At 35.7% G+C, this 16485-nt stretch overlaps 2 pseudogenes; both read left to right on the top strand.

Annotated features, from left to right (window-relative positions):
- Positions 1–3363: 3363 nt before the first annotated feature.
- Positions 3364–4281, top strand: LOC113175045 (olfactory receptor 4C15-like; annotated as a pseudogene).
- Positions 4282–14352: 10071 nt separating this feature from the next.
- Positions 14353–15337, top strand: LOC113175044 (olfactory receptor 4C15-like; annotated as a pseudogene).
- Positions 15338–16485: the final 1148 nt, after the last annotated feature.

Here is a 16485-nt window from a genome sequence, read left to right as displayed (position 1 = left end):
ATTTGGGTCACAGTGGGTGTTCCCTGAAAGGCTCGACATCTTCCCTGTGGTCCTTCTCTGCAGCTCTCTGCTTCCTTGTTGCCATGAGGAAAATGGCCTTTCTCTGCTAGGACCTTGCCATATGATGTGCTGCCTCACTTGGATCCAGAGCAATGCCATTGGCCATCTAAGGACAGAGACTTTTGAAAATCTCAGCTCCAAATGAACTTTTCCTCCTCTAAGTTGTTCTTGTCAAGTATTTTGGTCACAGTGATATAAAAGGTGCCTAAAACACAATCTGTCTGAGTAATGTGTACATTGAAATGTCTGAGAGCAAAGGCCATCAAAGCCCACCTCACAGTGGGCAGCTGGAAGAGCCTAGGCTACCCATGGAGCCAAGATCCTCTATCATCTGGACATATTGTGCTTTTCCATGGGAACTGATGATTATGTGGTGGGGAGAGAGGGGCAGGTTTCACAGAGCTGCCACTCATGCAAAGGAGGGAGCTACTGAGCTCACTGAGCTGCTAGAATCACCCCAGTTGTGCCAGAATTGGGCAGGCTGAGAGCTTTGTGAATGGGCTCTGGAGGATGAATGTGTCCCAATTTTTGAAGCAAGATGCTGGTCTAGATGTGGTAAAAAATAAACACATAATTTTCCAGCCCAGTGCTGATCTGGTTGACTTGGTCACCACCTCCACACCCACATCCATTTAAAATATATAGTATTGTAGCTTGGACATTTGCCACCCTGGTGGGTTCCAGACCAGAAATCCTCAAAGAGATCTCATCATCTTAAATATCTTGGCAAGGAGATGTTTCAGCCTTTGTTGTTTGTGCTTTTGTTTTAATTGTATAGTGTTTATGTTGTTTTGCTTTGTTTCCCCTCATTGTTTCTTCACACATTTAAGTGATTTATATATTTCAAAAAAATCATTAATTAATATTTTCCATCTTCTCTCTTTTATCTTATTTCAATTCTCTTCCCTACTCTCCTTTATTTCTTTCTCTTATAATTTGTTCTTTTTTCTTTCCTTCCTCTTATGTTACTTACTTTTTCTCTATATTTTAATATTAACTTTAGTTGAATTAATGCCTAGTTTTTCAACCTCTTCTACATTATTAGTCCCCCTTTCTTTTCTTTGTTTAATGGAAGTGTAGAGATCATTTTTAAGGAGTTTTATTCAATGTAGTTGAATTTTATTCAATGTAGTTTTATTCAATGTTCTGATTTAGATATGAAGTATCCCCCACAGGCTCATGTGTGAGACAATGCAAGAATGTTTAGGGGTGAAATGATTGGGTTATGAGAGTCTTCACCCAATCAGCAAATTAATCCTCTGATGTGGATTAAGTAGGTGATTTCTTTAGACTGGCAGTGTGTCACTGAAAGAAGTAAGTCACTGGGGGCATGCTTTTGGGGGTCACTTTGTCTCTGGTGAGTAGGGCTCTTTCTGTTTTCTGGTTGTGATGTTCTGAGCTGAATTCCTCTTTCACACTCTTGCACCATGCTGCTGCTCTGTTTCAACTTAGGCCCAGTGCTAGGGAGTAGACCAACCAGGGACTGAACCTTGGAAACCCTGAGCCAAAATAAACTTTTCTTCTTCTATATTATTTTTTTTTCAGGTCCTTTGGTCACAGTGACAAAGCTAACTAAAGGAGAAATGGGTTTGTTGCTGTGACTAAACTGACCATGTGGATCAGAAGACTTTGGACACTCCTCAGGGGGCTGAGCATTTATGTCCCAGTTTTCCCCTCCAGTTTCAGTCTCAGTGCTCTGGTTCCTTATATTAAATAGACCTTTCATAACTTCTATTCAAGTATATTTACAGAGAAAAATTAATCTCTAAAAATTGTGTTTTTAAAGTCATAGAATCTTAAAATCAATTTATAAGATGAAAAATGACACTCTAACTAATATAAATTTTTCCCTAAATATACATACATTTTTAAAAATAAGAGCTTTTTTCTGCCACAGTCTCATAATACTATGTGCTGTCCTATGGACCACTGCTGCCTTATTGCAGAACTCAGCTCTTACACTTGGTAAGTGCACTGGATCTTGATCTACTTCTGCAAGCAGACACTATCTTCCAGCCCCACGTCAACATTGTCCTAATTCTAACATGATGGGGAAAATGAACACATCCTTAAATAGAAACCTAGGAGAAGTTAAAAGAAAAGGGGAAACAAGTATTTAATTATTGGGAATATAATAAGTTTATAAACACTTGAGCAAGTGAAAAACCACACAAAATTATGTCTTGGCAAATTATGTTATTGGAAAATTTCCAAGCTCTGGGGGGAACTGAGAAGCAATTCTATAGATTCAGGACCTGTCAGAGAATCCTCTTTAATTGCAGTTGGAAATCAAGGAGGAACCTATTCCTTCCTCATTTTCTTTGTTCCTTTGACCTTGTTGAAGGCAGCACTTGTGATGCAATGGGAACAATCCCAATTCCCAGTGCTTAGGATGCATTTTTTCTCTCTCCCTTAGATGTACAAGGAAGATTTGGAAACAACATTCATAGTTTGGCCACCATTGAATGGGCATTACTTTATGGAGAATAGAAGACAGCTGTCATTAACATTTTTAAGGAACTGATAAGTGAGTTTTATAATTCACAGTTTTGCATGGTGGATTTCAAGTTGTATTGTTGTGATTAAAACTGTGGGTGTTGTGGGCAGGACACCGAATTTAATGCAGTGCCTAGGCCTGTCCAAAACTATATATTTGTACTAGTTACTCAAATTAGACCTGTATTTAGAATTCTATATCAAATTAAAATAAATAAATTAGAAATAGAACAAATGTGTACTTTTGAACTTTCTTCCAAAGAGCATTTTTTATTCTTTTGAAATATATGCTCATTTATCACTTAACCTCTAACATTCTTCTCCCCATCCTGATGTTTTAGATTATGAAGTGGAATTGGATGCTATATAAAGCATACCATTGTTGGAATATGGTAAATGCATATGCAGGCTGACTTTCGTACTTATTGGTAGAGAACATAGCATTTAGTATTCTATATTACACACTAACCAGTGCCACAATGAAGGACATTGAACATAAGAAAGGGTGACCCAAGTCTTAGAGTACAATATTCTGATTTACTGTGTCCTCCTGATTTTCCTTGAGTTCACTGGATGCCAGACAGAGCATCAGATTGCTGCCTAGGAATAGTTCAGGAGAACTGTGAAGAAGTTCTGAACTGCTTAACTGGTGGTTATCAGCCACTCATGGGCTTTGCTTCTCTAGCTGGTTGAATACTTTGTAAATTAATTGACTCCCATCCTAAAAACATGTTGAAACACTCTACATGGTATGTTATTGAAATGAGAAGTTTTCTACTAATAGTCTTTATATCATAGTAGTAGATCATGACGTCCTTATCAAGGATCCAGTGCCTTGAAATTATAACCCCTATCTGCATTTATGAATTAAGGCAGGGGAGATGTCATGAGCATGCAACTATTGTAGGAAACATGCTGGTTGTAGTGACCACCCTCTGCAGCCCTGCACTGCTGGGCTCCCCCATGTACTTTTTCTTGGCATTCCTGTCCTTCCCGAAGGCCTGTTTCTCCTCTGTTATCACACTAAAGTTGATGGTGGATTCCCTGTATGAGAGGAAATCCATCTCTTATAAAGAATGCATGAAGCAAGTATTTGCTGAGCACTCTTTGCTAAGATAGAGACGATTATCCTCACAGCCATGGCCTATACAGCTATGTGGCCATATGCAAGCCCTTGTGCTAATCTTCCATCATTAACTGGAGGCTCTATGGCATTCTGATGGGGGTGGTCTGGACAGGGGGCTTCTTGCATTCTATTATGCAGATTCTCATTACATTCTAGCCAGCATTTTGTGGGCCTAATGTCATTGATCATTTCATGTGTGACCTGCACCCATTACTGGAGCTGCCTGCAGTGACACTCATGTCCTAGGCCTTCTAGTGATCGCCAACAGTGGGTTAATCTGCATCATCAACTTCTTCTTGTTGCTGATCTCCTATGGCGTCATCTTGTTCTCCCTGAGAACAGACAGTGCTGAGGTGCAATGGAAAGCTCTGTCTACCTGTGGATCTCACTTTGTTGTTGTACTTTTGTTATTTGTCCCCTGCATATGTACATATGCAAGACTTCCTTCTGCCTTCCCCTTTGACAAAATGGTGACAATATTTTATACCATCTCGACTCCCTTGCTCAATCCTTTGATTTATACTTTGAGGAATATGGAAGTGAAAAGTGCCATGAGCAAAGTGTGGAAGAGACTAGTGGTGGTTTCCAATGAAAAATAAAACATTATAGTTTACCCAAAAGGGTAAAAAATAAAGAAATCAATGTGGTATTAGACCAAAACTTTGTGCGAAGCTTATTATCTATGAAGTAAAAAAGCAATTCTATAAAAATGGCAATACCCCATGGGGTCAGAGATATTATTACTTTCACAGCAGATATCGACTCTGAGTTGGTAATTAAATATCCCAATAGGTAAATTAAGGAGAATTCAATTTTTTCCACATATAGACTCTAATAATCAATAAAAGAATAGATAGAAAATTTACCTGTTAGATTGTTGGCCATTAATTGTATAATTCCAAGAAAATAGGTGGAGGATAGACAAAAATGTTAAATATTCAGGAAACAAACAGAGTGTATTCTAAATTAAAAATTATTACTGTTTATTATTATTACTACTTTTTGCAGTGCTGTTGAACAAACCAGGGTCCCATGAACTCTAGTCAAGCACTCTCCTGATGAACTATGACCCCAGTGAACACAGGGAATCTTTTTTGCCCCTTGTCACTTTTTTCTTTTCTCTTGTTCAATAGGTTTGTTTTACTTATGTATAATGTGAAGATTCTTTTTGACATAATAGAAAAGCACAGAATATAATTTTCTCTATTTCTTTCTCCAGTATTGCTCCTTTCTCTCCTCTCTGCCCTCCACATGTTCCTTTCATTCTACTGATCTTTATGCCATTCACTTTTAGTTATTTTTGTTTTCAAATTAGGGTCTTTTGGATGTACATGGTGGTGAGATTCACTGTGGCATATTTATACATCTACATTAGAAAATTACGTAAGATTCATTCCTCTGTTATTCCCTTATATCATCATTTCTCCCTTTCTCTCAGTCCCCTTCATCTAATTCCTGGGTCTTTCTTCTATTTTAATGGAATCCCTCACTGTTATCCTTTCTCTTTCTCTATATTTTTTTCTCTGTTATTTTGTACTAGGTTCTGCATATTTAAGAAAACACTCAACCCTGGGTTTTCTGTGTCTGATTTATTTTACTTTGGAAGACACTCTAGTCTCTAGATTCTTAGTTGAGTTCTACCAGACCATCAATGAAGAACTTATACCAATATGCCTCAAGTTATTCCATGAAACAGAAAAAAGGAGGGACCACTTCCAAACTCATTCTATGAAGATAGTATCACCCTGATACCAAAACCATACAAAGACACTTCAAGGGAAGAGAACTTTAGATCAATATCCCTGATGAACATCGATGCAAAATTCTGAATAACATACTGGCAAACCGTATACAAAAACATAGTAAAAAGATAGTATACCATGTTCAAACAGGGTTCATTCCAGGGATAGAAGGTTGTTTCAACATATGGAAATCAATAAATGTAATTCACCACTTCACTAGACATAAACAGAAGAATCACACAATTATCTTAATAGATGCATATATATGAAAGCCAAAGAACAAACATTACTCAGATTTATTTAATAGAATTTTATCTCTCTCTCTCTCCCTCTCTCTCTCTCTCTCTCTCTCTCTCTCTCTCTCTCTCTCTCTCTCTCTCTTTACCTATGTTACATACAATTGGACTTAGAAATCATCCATAATGAAGATTCTACACCTTGTCAGATGCCAGACACCCACTGAAGATATCCATCTTTCTATTCCCTGCATTTAGTAACTGTGGGGAAAATATACAAGTTGACTCAACTTAAAATATACTTGCTCTGCCCAGAGAAGGCTAAACTGGGTGATAAGTGTTTTGTAGAGAGAAGTCAGAGATCCAGGATGAGACCTGAGATTTCAAATGTCATGAAATGACTCTCTAATACAACATCTCACATGCCACACTAAGCCCCACAGTCCAACCATGTAGGGAGAGCAAACATAAATTCAAGAAACCATATACAATTAAGAGAGAAAAATGTACATGTTCATGAAATTTGTTGACTAATAAAAATGGATTCAGTCTTCAGGATGGCTCAAAGAGAATATGTGTATTTAAAAATAATAGTGAACAAAATATTTAAATGTTTAGAGAAGGAGTCAGAGCCAAAAGGAAAATAATGAAATTTTCCTTAGAGCCACAAAAGAAAGATAATCTGGGAATCAGATAGGGTAATACCCACAATATAAGAGTGAGCCGGATCCATGGTAAGACAGTAGTTTGGGAAGGAAAACCATTGCAACATGGCGAAATAGGTAAAAAACTATCTGACTTATGATTTCACAAAATCTCATTTCTGAATAATTTTTAAAATTAGGATCTTGTTCTGTATTTTCTTCATTCAGATATTCAGACATTTTGTTTCTTTATCTTTACTAAAGTTATTTTGATCTGTCATTCCTATCTTCTTATCTTTGTGAAAAAAAAAAAAACTAGGACAGTCTATGGTACTGACATAACATATGTTACTCAGCAAAGGAACTCTGTGGTTTAATGCGGTTGTACAAGAGTCTGTATTATAGGAAAGTGAACAGTTTAAATCAATATTTTGAATAATGAAATTCCACCTTTTGGAAAGCCAGAGCTGACAATCATAAGGAATGTAATTACCCTAATTGTACACTGATCACAGTCACATCTTCTCCATGCTTTGCATATAATGAGTTATCTAGCCATCCTACTATTCCTTCAAGGTTGGTTTCAGAATCATTTATGTTCTACTGAGGAAGATCAAGGGACTGGATGAATATCAGATCCCTGGTGGGTAATAGGGTAGGTGTGGTTTGACAGGAGGCAGTGTGGCTTCAGACTCGATGCTGATCACTGAGATAACACACTTCACAGTCTGGTTATATCTGTGTGTTTCAAAATCTAGTTGAGAACCTGATTATCTGAATTGAAGTTTGCAAGGTTTTAAATTGCCTGACCACTCTCTCCTCCTACTGATTACAGTGTTACACTTTTGTGGTTGCAGGACTTGGATAGTCAACAAATATCACATTTTGGAATTCAGTAATTAAGTCCAATGTGAATGTGAAAGTCCATTAGTATCTCTTCCATTCTCATGAATCACTTAAATTTGGCACTTTTTGTGAAGTGTGAATAGACATAAAATTAGACATGATGCAATATTTAGATACTGAAAAAATATAAAATTGTTTATGTGGGTCCTTGTGAGGGAGCTTTAGTAGCTATGTCGAAGTTTTCCTCAAACATCATTTTAAATCCTATATTCTTTGACATTAATTAGGTCTGCTATAATATCCTCCAAACAAATGAAAAGAGAAAGGTTCCTTCAATCTCCTCTTTAAATTTGTTTTTGTTTTTAAAATTATTGTTTCTTTAAGATCAATTCCTGACAAAAATGTAACATTTTTGTTACATTACCTCTTCACTTATTTTATGTGAAATATTTTTCTTTAATAAGTACTCCTATTTTTCTTTAATAAATATGTTTTCCATATGAACTGGTGGATGGATGGTTTATCACAGAACTCTGTTTTTACATTTCCTATATACACAAGAATTTGGTCTGAATTCTGCAAAGGAAAGTCTATTCTTTGCCCAAATACACACTTCTCTATTCCTGGGTATCATGGGAAATGAAAGCTTGTGCAGTTAGAAACCCAAGAGCTGTAAGACACGAAAAGAGAAAAACAAAACCTCTAATTGCTTGGGACATAAGCTTTGCAAATACTTGAGCAATTGAAAACCCACACACAATTGTGTCTTGGCACATCATGCTGAAGAATAATTTCTCCCTCAGGGGAATCAAACAGTAATTCTACAAGTGCATGACCTATGACGGAAACCTCTTTAAAGTCCAGATAGAAATCCAACTGGAACTTTTGCTCCTCTTTCTTTCTTTGTTCTTGAGACTGCCCTGGAGGATCACTGGGGACTTTGACTGTCAGAGAGGTTCTTCCTCTCTGTCTTAGGTGTTTAGCAAATATTGGATATAGACGTCACATTTTTGGGAGCACAAGTAAAGATTTCTCCATAGAGAACAAAAGAGGCCATTACTAGAAATCTCAAGGAACTGACACATGGTGAGATTTATAGTTTAACTTTTTGAATTTTCATGGATGATTTCAAATTGTGATGCAGTGCTTAAAATGGTGGGTCGTGTGGGGGTGCTGAGCTCTGTGAACAGAAGGTGTCTTTCAACAACTGTGCCCTTGTTATAACTGAGTGACCTTTCTGACCTCAGAATTTTCATGTTGAAAAAGAATTATAATATTTGCAAGTTTAAGGGATGTGGAAGTCAATAAAATAATACATGTGGAACAGACAGTAGATTGTTGACACAAAACATATGTCCAATGAGCAGCAGCTCTTAGAATGCATCTTTATTGGTGGGAGAGATTTGGCGCATGATAACATTAATTCTAATGAACGAAATAAGACCCATTTTCAGATTTTTATTTTCAAGGCAAATCCAAACACTTAGAAACTCATCAAATACATATTTTTTTTTTTTTTGTGAGAGTAGTTGGGAGAATTTCTATTTCACTGAGTCCATAGTTGGGTAAAGGGAAGCACACTTCTCAAGGTGACCACACCAGGAGATGTACAGCACCCAATGAATATGGAAGATCTCTTCAAATATGTAGATTATTTCATAACTTTTAATTAATATTTTGGTATTTACTTTTAAAGGCACATGATGATTGTACATATTTATGGGAAGAATTTGATCAGATCAAAGTAATTGACTTTGCCTGTCACTCAAATATTTATCATTTATTTGACTTAGCAAAATATAAAATCATTTTGGTTTCAACCCTGATTATCCTAAAGTAGAAGTTATGATTTCTATCCAACAGCTCCAGTGCACCAATTAAGCATTCTTTGTCCTCCCACCCCAATTTTCCCAGCCACTTGGAATCATGATTCTACTCTCTACTTCTGTGAGATCTGTTCATTTAGCTTCCACATATAAATGACCACAGGTTATTTGTTTGCACCATTGTGATGGTTTAGAATAAAAAGTGGTCTTTTCAGATGCTGTACAAAGAATACTAATGTTTTAATATGGTAAATGTTAAGTCTCCCAGGACCAGTCACAGATTTGTTGATAAAGAATGTAATATTCACTATTTCTACAAGAACACACTGTTATAAAGTATAGGGAAAAACAGTGAGCCTAAAAAAGAGTGAGTAAGCCACAGAATGCAGCCTCTAGATTTTAACTTCATCTGCTGAATTGTCCCTATGTGCATTTGATGTCATAAATAGCATTAGGTGTTTTATTCAGAATTGTTCAGAAAAATCTATATGGCTAAGCTCTGAACTGCTTTAGTGTTGACTATTGTGTCTTTGTCTCTACCTTAAAGTAAGCTAAAGCATTGAGACAACAGAAAAGAAGTCTCAGGGGTTTATCTGGAAGGGCACAGTGGAAACAAAGATTTTTCTAAAATTCCAGAAGCATATCATTCATATATATATATAAACTGGGCTACCTTTATGACCTCAGAAAATACACACACACACACACACACACACACACACACTCACATATGTGTGTGTGTTTTAATCTATATGTCATATATATATGTTTCAAAATTTAGAAAATCATTAGAGCAAAATTGAGGGGAAAAAAGATATAAAATCTTAGGCTATTTATCTTTTGTTGTTAACAATACACCTGCATCAAAAATACAATAAAAATTATCTACAAGTAAATAGCAGAAATATCAGTAGAATAGAGAAAAAGGAATGGGAGAGGGAGAAAGGGAGGGGAAGGAAAGGTACTGGGGACCAAATTACAGCAAATTATATTTCATGTTTTTATATTTATCTCAAATGAATCAAATTGTTAAGTATAACTAAAAGAACCAAAAAAAAAGTTGTCGTTTATTTCAAGAAGTAACAGGGAGGCTAATTTCAAACAGGATTTTTCTCTCTCACTTTGCAATAACAACATTTAGAACAATGTATGCAAATGTGACTGATATGCCCACATATGTACATGTAGGTGCATATAAAATTTATTGCTTTGTATATAATTACTAAATAGTACTTTAATGACGATCGTACTACTAATCTTTCTTTTGGGTCTGAATGTCATTCACAGTTAAGGAAGAAATTTTATTTCTTCCTGAATTGTGCTAAAAATATTTTGCTATCAAAATGAATAGAAAGAAAATAGTGGACAGTGTGCATAGTTGTGCAAAGGGAATCACACTTCTCAAGGTGACTACCCAGGAGATGTGCAGTGCCCATGGTTCATACAGGTCATGTGAGAGGGGCCCTCAGAAATCTCAGGTGCAGCTCCATCATATTTGAGGATATGGTTTCTGAGAAAGGGAAAGACCACAGAATGTCCTAGGACAAATGCAGACACAGTAAACTTCTGCCTACAGAGCAATGTGAACTTAAGTCTGATATCAATAAATGTATAAAGGGCAGAGAATGCTGGACCTCTGGTAGGGGCATTAATGTAAGCCTTACCACATTATAAATTTAATTTTAAGATTTCTTGTTATGGAAGTGTGTTGCTTATACCTTTGTAAATGAATTGTCCTCAAACCTCAAGTCCTCTTTCTGAACTGTTCTTATGATGGAGAGTCTTGTGTGGTGTTTGTTAATTATGTTCAATTCTAAGTATTCTCATTTTTAGTACTCAAGCATTTATTGCAAAATAAGACTCTATCAGTATAATTTTTGTATCTTCTAGGTGGTAAAATTCTATTTATAAACTATCAATGCAAATTGAGGGGAGTGATTATAATGTTTTTAGTTCTTCCTTAACATGTTGCAAAATGTTTTACCTTTTATTTCCTTACATCATTAATTACGGATTTATTCAGTACATAATGTGATATTAGTGCAATGGTATGATGTAAACAGAGACGTTTCTCATTGAATATTTGAGCTGTATTTTTGTTTCTTATGTTACTGCAGCATTTTCCATTATAAAACATGCCCATATCATTTTGCTTTCATTATATATTTTTAGGGTTTGGATAATTAAGAGAAAGAATACAAACACATATATGAAGCTGGAAGTATTTGCCAATTTGTTGTCAAAAAGGTTACATTTTAAACATTTTTATTAAAATTGATATTCTTGTGATTTATTCAGTCCTTTACTTCACTTTGTCTATGTTTGTGCTGCTGAAAAATGGTGATGTCAGTATTTCTTGTATTCATTTTGACTTCTACTGTGAACCCCATGTTCATAATTTCTCTGTATTTGACACTGTGGTCAGGTAGTTGGAGGCACAGGGTTTTGTTTAATGGCACATTGCTGTTAGACAGTGAGGGTGGAATTGTAGTGATTTGATAGAAGAAATTGATAAATTCTTTCTAATAACTTTTCATTTGGAGTAATTTTAGATAAACCAAAAAGTTGCATAAATTTTCTGTAAAATTCCATCAGAATAGACAATTTGCCATAATAGTGTTACCTTACATTATTATGGATGCATTTGTCAATTTATGAAATGAACATAGAGACATTTTTATAAATAAAAACAAGATTTTATTCATATTTCACTAATTTTGCCACTATTGTTGGTTTGTTTACTTTAAACAACATCTCAATTATGCTTTTAGATTACCCAGCAATATTGCTCTTAGACTACCCAGAAAACAGAAGTAGAGAGATAAGATGTCTGTAATCATCAGATGACTTTCATAGTTTATTTTATGTTGTTTTCTTCAACTTCTTCCTCCATTTGGTTTTCTTTCTCAGTGAAGCAGTCTGAAGGAGGCGTGGATACAGGTGGGTCTGAGTCCACCATAACATAATCAGGGGCTACTAGGGACATTCAAAAGTACAGTGCATTTCAAAATCTTATTTGTTCCTACTAATGAACACTCATATTTTTATGCTTATGCATTTCTCTGATTTTCATAAGAAACCTATTAATAGAAAACTCATAAATAGAAGAAATATAACCTGAGCCTGAAAGAATTTTAAGGATTTTACATAACTTGATCTGTGCCATAGAACAAACAGAAGGATCTGGATTTGAACCAAGGTTTACACAATCTGGCCCAGATGTGCTTAGGCATCTCCTTTCTATCTTTCCTCCTTTGGTCCTAGAGTAAGATGAACACTCCTGGTTTAGGCATTGCTATTCTTTATTGTGTAATAAGTGGTTTCCAATGGATCCAATGTACATTCAGACTTTGATTTAAATTGTTCTCTTTTGAGAGGCTATGAAGTTGAAAGTACAGATGTTGGTCAGGAATGACCTGAGAACACAATTAAAATGGTATTAACGAAAGCAAACAAATAAGTATTAATTTACACAATATATATTAGTTCATTATAAAAACTTAATTGTTTCTGCTTACTCTAAATGGGAGATATAAACACAGTTGAGTTTTTATTCTTGCATAAAACTCATTATACTTCATCTTTTGAAATATATATATGTATATATATACATATAGAGTATATGGACACACACATATTCTATTTCACTGATATATTTCAGTGACTTGCAGGTGAGGACACTTTCATTCATTCTTTGAAGTTGTGTTTGTGGACTGATGTCAAGAATTCAGGTAATTACCTGGAGGATTTGTGGAGGAGCTTTCTGCAGGCAAGGCTGCCGGCTTCTTTATGTAAGAAGTACGTAAAGAAGTAACTACAAACTGGTAAAGGCCCGTTATCATAAGCAACATTTCCACACTTTCAAATTTGACCTCATGATAATCCTGGGAGGTGAGATAAATGAACATCTCTGCCTGATGAGATAGCCTCATCAATTTGAAACATTTATCTTGAGTTATATCTGATGAGAATGGATCATGTTGTAGTAAGCATTGGCAAAGGAAGAATGAAACCTCTAGACTTTGGCGATAGCTAACCTCTTCTCTTCCTCACCTAGGTGGTTGTTGCTGATTTACACGTCTAGGGGAATGGCTGTTCCTCATCACTTGTTGGATTTCCTTCACCAAGTTGCCCCATTCTAACATGAACAAGGAATTAGAGTGTTCAAGTTTATAAGTGGACAGAAATTCTAGAAAGACCAGCCTGCAGTGAAGTCCTTGCTGGAAAAGAAAAATTCCCATCCATTTCCTGTTGATCCAGGGGAAAGGACTTGGTTTGGACATGAGGACGGAGGTGCTGTGTGTGACATCCCATTCAAGAATCTGTTGTTTACTTGAACATAAGGTTTTTAAGCTTGAGTTTCCAATTAGTAGAATGAGATAATAACACCTAACACAGACTGACTTCTAGACAATGAGTTCTGAGCTACAGCTGGCCTTAAATTCACTCAGGGATCATGATAATCCTCAGGAGTTATCATAATAAATAACAATATCAATATATCTATATTTGTTTCATGGATATTTTAGAGCTAGAAAATTTCCCATGAGTTCTCCTTTTTTTAAAAAAAAAAAAAAGAATGAGTTAATTCATTTAAAGGCCAATTAAACTTAACTTGGATTTTTAAAGAAACAGCAGGAGTAGTCCTCATTTTTAGTACCTCTTAAAGTGCATGTTTTTCTACTTTTTTTTGTAGATAAGACTTTCTACACTAAAAATTGGCATGCTGTTCTCTACTGTTTCATGCCTAGGGCCAGCATGATTAATAAATAACTGTCTTTTTCTAATTTCAGAATAGTTCCCAATTATTTGCCCAGGAAATCGCTGATAAATTTTCAATGTCACTTGAAAAAAAAATTCTTCTTCTTTAACATATGTGCATGCTTTCATTTCCCTTCATTAAAAGCCTGACATTTTGAAGTATTCTATAGTTCATCCCCACCTCAATTTTTCTGACCTCTGATAACTACATTCAACAAATGTCACATTTTTGTTCTCAGTGATAATAACTCAATAAGCTGTACTCACAATAATATTAAAATACTTATAAGTAGTCTGCAGGTGGTATACTCCTATAATCCCAGAGGCTAAGAAGGTGAAGACAGGAGGATTGCAAGTTCAAAGCTGGTCTTAGCAACTTAACAAGACCCTAAGACACTTAGTGAGATTTTGTCTCAAAAAATTAAAAAAAAAAAAAGAGCTGGCAGTGTGTCTTAGTGCTTATACACCACAAGGTTCAATTACTGGTATAAAAATAAATCATAAGTAAATAACAGCTTGTTGGTGTGGCTATTACTATTAAAAATAGTTTAATGCAATTTTTATTCTACTTGCAGAACCACATCATCAGTTTTATGTTAACCATTTCATAAGATCATGAAAAATCAAAGCTTCATAACTGAATTTCTCTTCATGGGGCTTTCACAAAATCCTACTATTCAGAAAATATTATTTGTTGTGTTTTTGTTGGTCTACATTGCGACTGTTGTAGGTAATATGTTGATTGTAGTGACCATCCTCTGTAGCCCTGCACTGCTGGGCTCTCCCATGTACTTCTTCTTGGCAGTCTTGTCCTTCCTGGATGCCTGCTACTCCTCTGTCATCACACCAAAGATGGTTGTGGATTCCATTCGTAAAAGGAAAGTCATCACATTTGAAGGATGCATGATTCAACTTTTTACTGAACACTTATTTGGTGGGGTAGAGGTGATCATCCTCTCAGCCATGGCCTATGACCGCTATGTGGCCATTTGCAAGCCTTTGCACTACTCTGCCATCATGAACTGGAGGCTCTGTGGCATTCTGGTCGGGGTGTCCTGGATAGGTGGCTTCTTGCATGCCATCACACTGGTTCTGTTCACATTCAACCTTCCCTTTTGTGGCTCTAATGTCATCGATCATTTCATATGTGAGTTGTACCCATTACTGGAGCTGGCCTGCACTGACACTCATGTCCTAGGCCTTCTGGTGATCGCCAACAGTGGGTTAATCTGCATCGTCAACTTCTCCTTGTTGCTGGTCTCCTATGGCATCATCTTGTTCTCCCTGAGAAAACACAGTGCTGAAGGGCGGAGGAAAGCTCTGTCCACCTGTGGATCTCACATTACTGTTGTGGTTTTGTTCTTTGTCCCATGCATATTTATATATGCACGGCCTCCATCTACCTTCTCTTTTGATAAAGAAGTGGAAATGTTTTACACTGTCTTCACTCCCTTGCTCAATCCTTTGGTTTATACTCTGAGAAACAAGGAAATGAAAAGTTCCATGAGGAAATTGTGGAAGAGACTTGGTGGTTTCTGATAAATATTTTATATTGCAGTACAAAAAGTATGATGTAGAGTATAAAGAAGTTAGTATTTAGTCAGACAAATTTGGGCATATTTCTTATATGGAAAGAGACTACATAATTCTAAGAAGATATTATACTGAGAGGAGGAGTAAGTGTTGCCTACTCAATAGCTGTCATATGAAAATTAAAGATAGTTCAATTTTATATTTTCTTAAATTTTATAAAAATTGGAAAGAATTTAATTTATAAAAATGATTTCCATTCATATTATGCTTTGTATAACAGAAAAATATTTGTGGAAGAAAATATTAGAAATTAGACCATTTGAAGTGAATAGAATGTTCAGTATCAGAATATTCTCTGATACTGAAGTAATTGATTTTGATGTAGAACATCAGGATTTAAGAATATCAAAGAGAGGCTCTTTTAAGGCACACTTCATCTTAAATGTGGATTAGCATCATATGCTAAAGTTGAGACACTTCTTGAATTTGAGAGATAACATCTTATTGTTCCATTGCTGCCTATGGTAGTGGTCCCTTGGGTCAAGTGACCACCTCATACCAATCAGCTACTGCAGAGAAGTTGGAGCTATTCCACAGGAAGGTCAGCATTACAATCAAAGTTAATTTCTGAGACAATGCACTACTAGGTATATCAGGTCAAAGCTACAGGTGTAGTGGGCACATTTTCCCCACATTCCCACAGAAGGAATAGAAACCAGAAGAACCAGATGTAAATGCAGATTTTCAAAAGAGGATTGACTACAGTTTACTTGGTGATTTTCAATTTCCTGAGTTCATGTTCCCAAGTGCAAATAATTCATTTGAGCAATTATCAATAAAGAGATCATTCCAATTTCTAAAAATACTTGGTTTTATTACTATGGTTTATTCGTCTCAGGTTGTCAAGTGTAAGAGGTAGTAAATTTATTGAGTTTAATATTTATTTATTTTTTTCCAGAAAAACAAAAACGAAAACAAAAAACAAAAAATGGACAAAACACTCATGACATGCCTGTTTAGTATTATGGGTAAAAACAGTAAATAACCTCTCTTTTTTTTCCCCTCTCCTTAAATTTTCATGCCACCCTCAAAGTAAAAGATCATATAAGTAGTCTTTCTCATAATAGACATGCAAATGATACTAGTAATTTCATTGATCACCCCTGAAAATGTACTTCAAGTGTTGCATTGTTAGTCTAAAACCTCACCTGGACA

Source organism: Urocitellus parryii, chromosome 4 (genome assembly GCF_045843805.1).
Source record: "Urocitellus parryii isolate mUroPar1 chromosome 4, mUroPar1.hap1, whole genome shotgun sequence".
Lineage (NCBI taxonomy): Eukaryota > Metazoa > Chordata > Mammalia > Rodentia > Sciuridae > Urocitellus > Urocitellus parryii.
This window is presented reverse-complemented; position numbering and strand designations above follow the sequence as displayed.